This window comes from Gossypium hirsutum, chromosome D13 (assembly GCF_007990345.1).
Source record: "Gossypium hirsutum isolate 1008001.06 chromosome D13, Gossypium_hirsutum_v2.1, whole genome shotgun sequence".
NCBI classification, from domain to species: Eukaryota; Viridiplantae; Streptophyta; class Magnoliopsida; order Malvales; family Malvaceae; genus Gossypium; species Gossypium hirsutum.
The window spans coordinates 15,616,587-15,628,317 of record NC_053449.1 but is presented as its reverse complement, the minus strand read 5'-3'; positions in this window follow the sequence as shown (position 1 = coordinate 15,628,317).

The window sequence follows — 11,731 nt, the reverse complement described above, 5'->3', positions numbered from 1 at the left end:
ATAGTCTCAATATAATATCCATTAAGATGGATATCTTTAAAACTTAATAAATTTTTTTGAGACTTAGTAGAATATAAGCATCATCAATGATAAATTTTGTACCTTTAAGTAATAATATAATGCTCTTCTGGAGTCTTCAATAAGTTTTGAACTACTCAATATTGTATTAAAATGGGCATCACTTATTGTCAAATGAGAAAAACATTTTTTATCTTAGAGTATCGTATGTGTTGTAGCACTATCTGCGAGACACATGCCTCCATTGATTTTGGGTCCAACGAAATTTTGCTGAATATTCATATTCTTCATAAAAACAAACAAAATATAGTATGAGAAACTTTGCAAATATTTATTAAAAATATAAATTATTCTTTATGCAAGAAAATAAATCATACTTAAAGCAACATAAAAATGTCAAAATAACATCAACTTTTCTAATGATTGTCAAAGAAATCTGCCACATCTAGGTGAGTTATATTATTAAGATCATTAAATTTATCATCCTCGTAGGCATGGTCAATTTTAGTATCATATTAAATATCTTCATCTTTTGCCTCAATTTCATCATTTTGGGATATAAAATTTGTCTCCATATTATTTCCCTTCTTTTTAATGGATGCTTGATAAAGCTTCACTAAATGCTCAAATGTACGATGTAAATGCTCGATTTTGCTCGGGACTAAAGTTTGGATTACAAACGAGTTTATGAGGCCCAATTAGTGGCCCAATTACATACGGCCCAAAATAAAAATAAATGAAGGCCCAAATACAGTGGCCCAAAAAGAATGACAGAAACCCTAGGGTTTCTAACCATTTGCGCCGCAACCACTTAGCCCGCCGCAGCCGAATCTTCACTTGCAAACACAAAAATGGAAAGGGAATTAAAGATTGGCAAATCAAATCGGAAAGAGATTTGTTCCTTTATTTCTTTTATTATTATGGCTATAAAAAGCCATTGAACACACTGTAAACGGAGGATTTTCGAAAATCAATAAGAAAAAAACAAGTATTTTTTATAGCAAACCCAAAGAATACAAACAGATAGCATCAATCGGAAACTAAGGTTGTTATATTTTTTTAGTTTTGTTTCATGTTATTTTATTTTATTTATTTGTTTTACCAAAACCAAAAAAATAAGGGAAAGGCACTTGTCTTTGCTCGCTTTAGGAACGCCGTTGGGGCGGTCGAGGCTTTTCTCCAAGGACAGACGACCAGAATTCGAGGATTTTCAAGAGATTTTGATGTGTTGTTTGACATTTTTTAAGGGAGTTAAACCCAGATTTGGGCTTAGAAAGGCCAAATGAACCGAATAGGGGTTTTCCCCTTTTTTGGCCACCGCATACGGTGGTACTGGCACTGGAGATCGGCGGCCGGCGCGGTGGCCGATGACCGGCCGTTGCCTGGACCCCTTGTCGGACTGGAGGGTTGAGAGGTTTTGGTTTTTTTTAAAAGAACTGAAAAAATGATTTTTTGAACTGTTTTTTGGCTTAAATAGCCTCTTCAAAACGACGTCGTTTTGAACCTGGGTTAACCCGAATCCGACCCGACTTGGCCTAGGATCTGCGTGTTTTTGAGCGGAGGGGTAAATTGCGCTTTAGCCCGTCTGCCTTTTAATGTTTTTGTATTAAGTTTTTTTATTTTATTAATTTACCCTTTAATTTATTATCGTTTTCAATTTCATCCTAATGTGAACGACGTCGTTTAGAGGAGAAGGGAAAAATTTCCCTTCCAACCCCTCTACGTAATTCGCGCGTTCAATTTCGTCCTCCGGACTTCGATTATTTGCAGATTTGCCCCAGACTTTTTTATTTACAGTTCAAATTAGTTTTTTTTGTTTTCCTTTTTTTTATTAATTAATTTTTTATTTTCATATTTAATTATTTTTTAAATCTATGTATGTATATACATATAGTTTTTTTACATATTTATATATATATACGCATATTTATTTTTTTAATATAATGTAATTATTTTTTTTATATATGTAATTATTTTTATAATCTATATATGTATATATATTTATTCTTGTATATATATGTATACATATTAATATTTTTAACCATTTTTTTATATTTATATATATGGACATAGTTATTTTTATCTTTTTTTGTAAAACGCTAATGCATAGATTGATTTTTTTTACATACTTTATAATGTGCAATTTTTTTTCCCGCCTTTATCTTCACAAATGCTTTATATTTTGTTTCTATAGATTTTTATCCAAAATTTCATGTGCAGGTTATGTGAATATCTTTTAATTTCAATGTATATATTATGTGCTGTTTATCCTTTATTGTTTCTTTCATTTGTTTATTGACTTATGTTTTTCATTTATATTTTGTTTATTTATTTGATATTCTTGCATGTCAATGGTTATTTCTTTTATATATGTTAGTTTCATTATTTATATGTTTACATTATTTCTATGCCATTGTAATATTTATTATTGCATTGTATATTTAATGTAGCATCACATCATTTTTTTACTCGATTTCAAACTTTTCAAAATTGAGATAATGCTTGTTTTTAGGATTTTCAAGGAAATTGAGCCCTAACGTATTGGGTTCTGATTTTCTTCGTTAAATCTAACAATCGAGCATTTCTCTTTAATCAAAAAATAAGAACTCATTATTGGGAATTCAACACGTTGTGTCCTAACGTATTGGATGTGACGCATTGATTTCTCGAAATGAAGATTTTTTCTAAAAAATAATAAAGGAAATATTCCGAGTTTGGGATTTTGGAGGAATTGTGCCTTAACGTATTGGGCCGCGATTTCTTAAATCTTGAATAAATGGATATTCTTTTAAATTTTTATTATACGAGTATTCTGGCCTAATTCATTTTTCAGGAAATTAGAATGTCGTGCCCTAACGCATTGGGTGTGGCATTTTCTTTCTCTGAAATGATAAGGGTCTTAATACGTAACATTTTTAAGTTTTTGCTAAGGATTATATTTTTCAAATTTTCGACATTAAGACATTAATTAATTAATTAGGTACCAATTTTTGGGCATAATGAGGGTCCTAATCCTTCCTCATGCGTAACCGACTCCCAGACCCGTTTTTCTAAAATTCGTAGACCAAAGCTATTTTTTAGGTGATCCAATCACACCTTAATAAAAGATTGGTGGTGACTCCCAATTTTTGTTTTTTTTAAAGTCGACAAACTAATTTTTTTTGTTTTAAAAAATGGTTTCGACATACGACAAGTACATGACCAATTCCCCTTCATACCACATTGGTAGCATAAATTCTCAACAATTTTTGAAAGATTATTTTGACCACCTTTTTCTTATCCTTCATTGTTATTCTTTTTCTGTTGGTTATAAGTACCACTGTTATAACCACCATGATAACGATTATTACTACGTCCTCGACCACATTCCCCACTACGTCTGATCACGGTTGGGACTGCGACCTCTATATTTTCCGTTTTCATAATTATTGTGTACTACTACATTCACTTTAGTGAATGGTGCAGAACCAGTGAGACGAATTTCATGATTTTTCATCAATAAACTCATTATTTTGTTCAACCACTAAAAGACATGAAATCAATTCAGAATACCTTTTAAAACCTTTTTCACAGTATTGCTACTGCAGGAGCACTTTAGTAGAATGAAAGGTTGAAAATGTTTTTTCTAACAAGTCTTCTTTAGTTATGTTTTCTCCAAATAATTTTAGTTAAGAACTAATTTTGAAAAGTTCTGAATTGTATTTACTTACAGTATTAAAATATTGCAACCGTAAGTGCATCCAATTATAACGAGTTTTAGGGAGTATAACCGTTTTCTGATGGTCAAATCCTTCTTTCAAATTATTCCACAACATAAGAGAGTCTTTCACAGTGAGATATTCCACTTTTAATCTTTCATGTAGATGATGACGGATGAAAATAATTACTTTTGCCTTGTCTTTGATTAGATGCCTCTTTATCTGCTAATATAGTATTTCCTAGACCTTTAGCATCTAGGTGAATTTCAGCATCTAACACCCATGAAAATAATTCTTGCCTGAGATGTCTAAGGCCGCAAATTTAAGTTTGGCAAGATTTAACATTATAATCACTTGAATCAAAATAAAAAATTAGTAAAATAATAAGCATTCTCAATCGTAAAGTAATTCAATTATATATACCAAATTTACTAAATAATAATATGTATGACAAATATTAGCATAGAAAGGAATAGTCATAATAATAACTTAACACAAATTACATTAATTGAAATTTCTTTTAGTAAAAAAACATGTATATATAATTATGATTATGATATTTTAGTAAAAATAAATGTGAAAATGTTATCCGAAGCAAATATTTCATCTAAAAAATAAAATAAAAGAATGATGAAAATATGTATATCGTATATAGTTTAACGAGAGTTATATGGGTAAATTATATAAAGTCGGAATGACGTGAACTGCGCTATGAACTTGTAGAAGCTCGTGTTGATAATGTGTTATAGAAAAATTAATAAAACAATAATAATGAGTAAAAGGTGAATGAAAAATATGGGAGAATTTTCATTATTTAATTTTCACTTACAATGTGCTATTTAAGCTCCTTTACATTCAATTAATAAATGTATTACATTCAATCAATAAATGTGAATTAAGTTTTCTTAATTACTCCATTTAATAATCTCTTGGTTATAAATAAAGTAAAGAGTTTTCTCTCATTACTTTAATAAATGTTTAAAGGGGTTATATAGATTCATTTAATGCATTTACAACATTCCTCATTAGATGTCTTTTAAATAAAAATGTGGCTCATTAAAACCTTTATTAGGAAAAACTCTGTGGGATAAAAACCTAATGAAGGAAAAATAGTACACAATCTCCTATTACAAGTTGCATAGTTAAAAACCTTTACTAGGAAGACCTAGTGGGACAAAACATTGGTTAAAGAGAAAGAGTACAATGTGTTTTAGACTCCCCCTAATGGAAACATCACATTATATCTTTGAGCCAATGCATTCCAATCTCTTATCGTAGTCTTTCAAATGTTGAAGTTGACAATGCCTTGGTGAAAAGATTTGTCAAATTATCACTAGAACGAATTTGTTGAACTTCTATGTCACCTTTCTTCTCAAGATCATGAGTGAAGAATAATTTTGGTGAAATATGTTTCATTTTGTAACCTTTGATGTGACCACCCTTCAATTGAGCTATACATGTTGCATTATCTTCGTATAAGATAGTTGGCATCTTTTCTTGTAAAGACAAATTACATATCTTCTGGATATGTTGGGTTAATAACCTTAACCAAACACACTTTTGGCTTGCCTCATGCATTGCAATTATTTAAGCATAATTGAAGAGGCAACAGCTAATGTCTGCTTTGTTGAACGCTATGATATGACAGTACCTCTACAAGTAAATAAATATTCTGTTTGAGATTGACCTTTATGTGGATCCGATAAATATCCAGCATCAACATAGCTGACTAATAGGGACTTTGAATCATTTAAATAAAATAACTTCATATCAATGGTCCCTCTGTGATATCTAAATACATGTTTAATTCCATTCCAAAGTCTACGTGTTGGAGAAGAACTAAATCTTGCTAATAAGTTTATAGCAAAAGCTATATTAGGTCTTGTGTTGTTTGCAAGATACATCAATGCCCCTATGACACTTAGATATGATACTTTAGGATCAAGGAACTCTTCATCATTCTTGCAAGGACGAAATTGATCTTTATTCACATCTAATGGTCGTACAACCATCAGGGTACTCAATGGATGTGCTTTATCCATGTAAAATTTCTTTAAGATCTTTTTCATATAAGATGACCGATGGACATGAATTCTATCTTTTAAATGCTCGATTTGCAAGTTAAGACAAAACTTTGTTTTTCCAAGATCTTTCATCTCAACTTCTTTCTTTAAATATTGCATTTTGAAGCTCTTTAGGAGCTCCAATAATATATAGATTATCAACATAAATAACAATTATCACAAAGTTTGATCCAAATTTTTTTATAAAAACACAGAGGCAGATTGAATTGTTCTTATAACCTTCTTTAAAACTTGAGAGGAATATAATAAAAAATGAGATACATCTTATTTACTAATATATTATTAATTTTAAAATTAATTTATTTATTTTATAAATAAATACATAATTAACAGGTTCACTTTTTATCGTCCTAATCATTTCCATTATTAGCTTTAAATGTATAATTAAGGTCTAAAAGAACTTTTCATTTTATATAATTTACCTTTTCTGGGAAAAAATGTATTTTAATTTAACTTAAATCATCTTCATAGATCACTTAGATCTTACAAACAATAAAAAAATTTATACATATATGGACAGAAAATAATATCCAAATAATCATTTTTACAAACTAAACCTGCAATTTAAATGCCCTCAAATTTCCCCATTCTTTCAATTATTTGAAATTATAACAGTAGATCACTACATTAGCCATTATACATAATATTTGACAAATTTTTTTGAATTTCTATGAAAATTGTTTTTAATGTCACATAATTGTATTGGTATCTTAATTATATTTTCAAAAAAAAAATCATATATTAATTTATAAAATATTCATAAATAATATTAATAATTGCAATGTTGAATCTTAAGTTTCTTAGAAACCCATTGAAATGTAGTTAATGATGATGATAAAAAGAAACCCTAAGAAATGTAGTTAATGTAGTTAAATGTAGTTAATGTTGCCCCATTCTGTTACTACAGCTGTACGAATGAATAAAACGCAGCGTTTTCATTCAAAATGAAACGCACCCTTTAACTACCATACCGCCATGAAAGTAAACGTTTTGCTTACATTTTCTCATACAAAAACGCACCATTTATGTAACTCCAATAAGGCCATGGAGATGGTCAAAACGTTTTTATAAGAAAAACTCTCACTTATCTTGAAGATATGTCTTTTTTTAAATATCGTGTTCCTTTCAATAAAAATTTATTTGTTCTTTTTAATTCAAAATATTCATATTGTAACTTTGTTTTTAAATCACAAAGTTGCAGCAACTAATAATCATTAAAACGTTTATCGATCATTTAAAAATAGCATAAAACCATTTCATGCAATATTATCCTAAAATATCAAAATAAAAATCACATGCCACAGTTCATAATTTAAAAATAAAGTCCAAAAATTTATTAAGGCAACCCAAATTAAAGTCCATAATAAAAATCCAAAATGAACTCATATAGTTCGTAAAAGCCCTACATTATTAAAAAAAATCCATGATCAAGAGATTATTAATCTGAGAACCCCTTCGAAGATCTGAATCTGAGCCTCGATTACGAGGATTAACTAAGACACACGCATAACATGAGTGAGCTTTAAAAGGCTCAGTGTGAGATCGTCACAAATATATATTTCAACATGTAGCATAACACATCCAATTCATTGTAAATATAACTTTCATAGAATTCACATTTCATTAGATTTAATGAACATAACAAGTTATGCTTATATAATAATGCACATTTTAGAGGATTTCCTACCCATCTCCGCTACACACCAATATCGAGTTCCCCAAAACTCGTTCATCTGATAACACACCATTTGTGGACAAGCCAACACATAAATATCAATAAATTGTCACATAACACATCGTGGATAAGTCACCACATATTTGCTGATAATGGCCACATAATCGCAGTTAAACTGCCACATAGCTTCCTTCTTTCACAATCTCACCTCATGCGTGTGGTATGACCGTTTTAACACATATGTTTCACTTTTCACATTTTTCACATATTTCACATATTCATGCTCGTAACTCATATTTCTCGATTTTTACACATGCATGTATCATGCTCATATTTTTCACATATTACATAGTTTTCACTTTAGCATGCTTTAATACAAATATTTATATTAAAACATGGATCTGAACATACAGATACATATATCACATGTTTAGATCATCACATATCAATCTAGCCATAGATCACATAACATAGAGTTGAGATCAACATTACATACATCACATATCACAAATCATGGATTTTCACAACACTTAATAGTTTAGGACACTTACTTGGATTCCACTTTGATTGAGTTTTTCAACTCCACTTGAGAAGTTGATGTACTCACAAATTAATTAATTATATAACATTTTATTAAAGTAAATAACATTATATTTCACTTAAAATGAGAGTTAGATCACACACCTTAAATCGTAGATCCGATTGTCACAATCCTATTAGAGAATATTTCACTTAGATCTAAGCTAGTAGATGAATCTATCGCATCAAACACATATTTTAATTAGATCTATAAGATTTGACTTTTAACACTTAAAATTTTAATCGTTTGAAATAATTCTCACCATTACTTACCTTTAAATCAAGACTTGGATTAGTTTTCTTCGTTATCACACTAAGGATCTCTTTAATTGGAGTCGTTTGGTCCTTCAAGTTGATACGAAATCACATTAGTACTTATATTAAATCAATAATAAAATAACTTGATGATATTATCACCCTATACCATTCGGCCAAACCATGGTATTTTTAAAATGAATAATTTTATGAATCGAACAACCTTACTTAGACTTGTTTTAATATGAGATGTTTGAAGGATTGAGAATGGAATGAGATTGATGTTTGAGTGATTTAGAAATAAATAATTGAATAAGTGAAAGAAAAATATGAGTTTTAGTCACTAAAGAATTGACAAAATAAAGATGAAGCAAAAAGGAAAAAAATTGGTCACCGGCGGCAGCGACTTGACGGTGGTCCGAACTATGGAGGAGCGATAGTCCGACGGTGGTGAGAAAATATTAAAAGGAAGAGGTTTTAGTCACTAAAATTGTAAAAAAGGAGAAAAGAGAAAAAAAAAAGAGAAAATAGGTGGTAGGGGAGGAGACCCGTAGTGGTTTGCGACGGCTCACGAAAGTGGAAGGTAGGAAGAGTGAAAAAGGGGTGGCGTCTACAGTCGTTAGGAGGTCTTTGCTGGTGGTGGAAGGCTCGGTTGTGGTGGTTGGAAAACAAGAGTTAAAAGGAAGTGGTAGTGGTTCTATTTTGATTTGAAAGAAAACAAAGATGAAGAAAATGAAAAAATGGATATTAGGGTGCAAATGAGGGTGGTGGATGGCACAAGGGGTGTGTGTAGCTTGGTCAACCATGACCAGGTTCATTGTATCAGAATCTTATGACAAGAAATGAGGTTTTGGCAAGAGAGTGAAATAAGGAGTGAAAAAGGGGATGTGTTTCACAACATAAGACAAGTTTGACTTGCTAAATGAGGAAATGAATCCTCCACATATAGCAACAAGGGGGTGGACGACAAGGCTTGTAACATCTCTAATCCATCACCGTCGCCGGATTAAGGTTATGGAACATTACCATACAATCGAAAAACACTTAACATCATAACATTTAAATAATTCAAACATATAATAAATCATTCATTCACATATATTTTATCCTTAAATCGAGCTTTCGATGCCCTAACAATAGTTTAGAAACAATTCGAGACTAATTTGAAATGAAACAGAAAGTTTAAGAAAAAGTTACAAAATTTTGAAAACAGGGGTCACACGGCCGTGTGACATAGCCTAGGTCGTGTAACATTCGAACAAGGGACACACGGCTATGTCCCAGCCCGTGTCCTCACCTGTGTAACTCATTAAGATGTCACACATGCCCGTGTGCCAGGCCTTGTAAGTCACTGATTTGTAATACTAAGAAATCTCAAATGACACCCAGCCGTGTCGCCACCGTGTGTGTCACACGACCGTGTGACAGCCCGTGTCCTAGGCCGTGTGAACCCAAAATTTAACTAAAAATAAGTCATTTCAAATCCATTTCATAACTAACCATTCAAACCATTTGAGCACAAGATCAAAGGATTCAAGCACCATCCAAATACACACAAACATACCATATCAAACATTCTAAATCACCTACCTAATATGTCATTCAAATGCACCACAATTGTATCAAAACATTAATTACCAAAACATACCAATAATGCTATATTCCAAATATGCCAACGTAGTTCAATTAACCATTACATGATTCCATAAAAGACCATTTCCAAACCATCACTTACATACCAAAAGAGCCATATTTACAAGTACTTAAAGATGGTCAAAATGGCCTAACTTAGACAAGCATTAAAAGTTCATCAAGTTCAAACATAAACTTCACTAGTATGAACATACCAAATCACCATTTACACATTCACAAAATATCATAGTCCTAAAAGACTCTTCCTATTACATGCCACTTTAAACCAACTTCAAAACAAGTACAAAATTACTACCAAGGTATAGATGATAGTGTGTGAACTTCCAAGTCCATCCAATCAATGCTATGATTCCAAGAGTCCTATAAAAACCAAATTAAACGAATAAGCACAAAGAAGCTTATTAAGTTCGATAAGTCAACTCATTTACTATAAATTACCAATTTTCCAAGGGACGTTAACATTTACTACACCAGCATCAAGCTTACTAGGCTTTAAGCCTGAGTAACATTGGCACTAAGCCTGCTAGGCATTAAGCCTGAATAACACCGGCACTAAGCCTGCTAGACACAAAGTTTGAATCTATACACCGACACTAAGCTTGCTAAGCACGAAGCTTGAATCAATACACCGACACTAAGCTTGCTAGGCATGAAGCCTGAATTAATACACCGACACTAAGCCTACTATGCACAAAGCCTGAATAACACCCCATTTTAATATACAATATAATTCAACATTTAAATGGCAATACAAATTAGAACTAAAAGATTAAGTCATTAATACGGAATTAAATATAACCATGCATTTACATAAAACGAACTTACACGACTGGTTTACGATAATCGCAAAAACACAGGGACTACTCCGCAATCTTTTCTTTTCCACGATCGTCAACACACCCGTGATATAAAACAATAGTTTCATTCAATTAAACACTTCTAGAATTCAATTCAATCTATAATTCATATTTATGAAAAAATAACAAAATTTCCCCTAACATATAACTTTTTGCAAATTAGTCATTAAGCTCATAACTTGAAATTCAACCATTTTAACCAAAATCCAATTTAACCAATGTTACAAGGGACCTTGAAACAACTCACAATTATCAACATTCATAATGAAACCCATGGATTTATCCTTTTAACAATTTAATATCTAATTAGAATTTTACCAAAAATCACTTAACAAAATATGTTTGTTTTACAACCAAAACTAACAATCTATCAACTAACATTAAAACCTATTCAAAAACATATATGGCAAGTCCCTCAACATTTAAAATTTTTGAAAATTAACCCCCGGGCTAGTTAGATTAAGTTAAAACAAACTCAAAAACATAAAATTCATTAAAAATGGGGCTTAAATTCACTTAAATGCAACAAAACAAGCATGGACGAATAACACTTCTTTTCCAATGGCTATTTTTAGGGTTTGAAACCAAATAAAGATGTCATCTATATTTTATGTTTTATTTACTTAGTTTTTTTCTTTTATTTACCAAATTACCAAATTAACCTTATTACTAATTAAAAATTTTAATAAAACCTATCCATGTACATCCACTAACTTTAAGTATGGTATATTTACCACTCAAGTCCATTAACTTTCATTTTCATAGCCATTTGACCCCTTTAACTAATAAAACTCATGTTTTACACCTTTTACAATTTAGTCCTTTTTACCTAATTAACCATTTAAACATCAAAATTTCTTAACGACTTTAATACGACCTTAATATAATCTCATAGTCAACAAATAAATAATA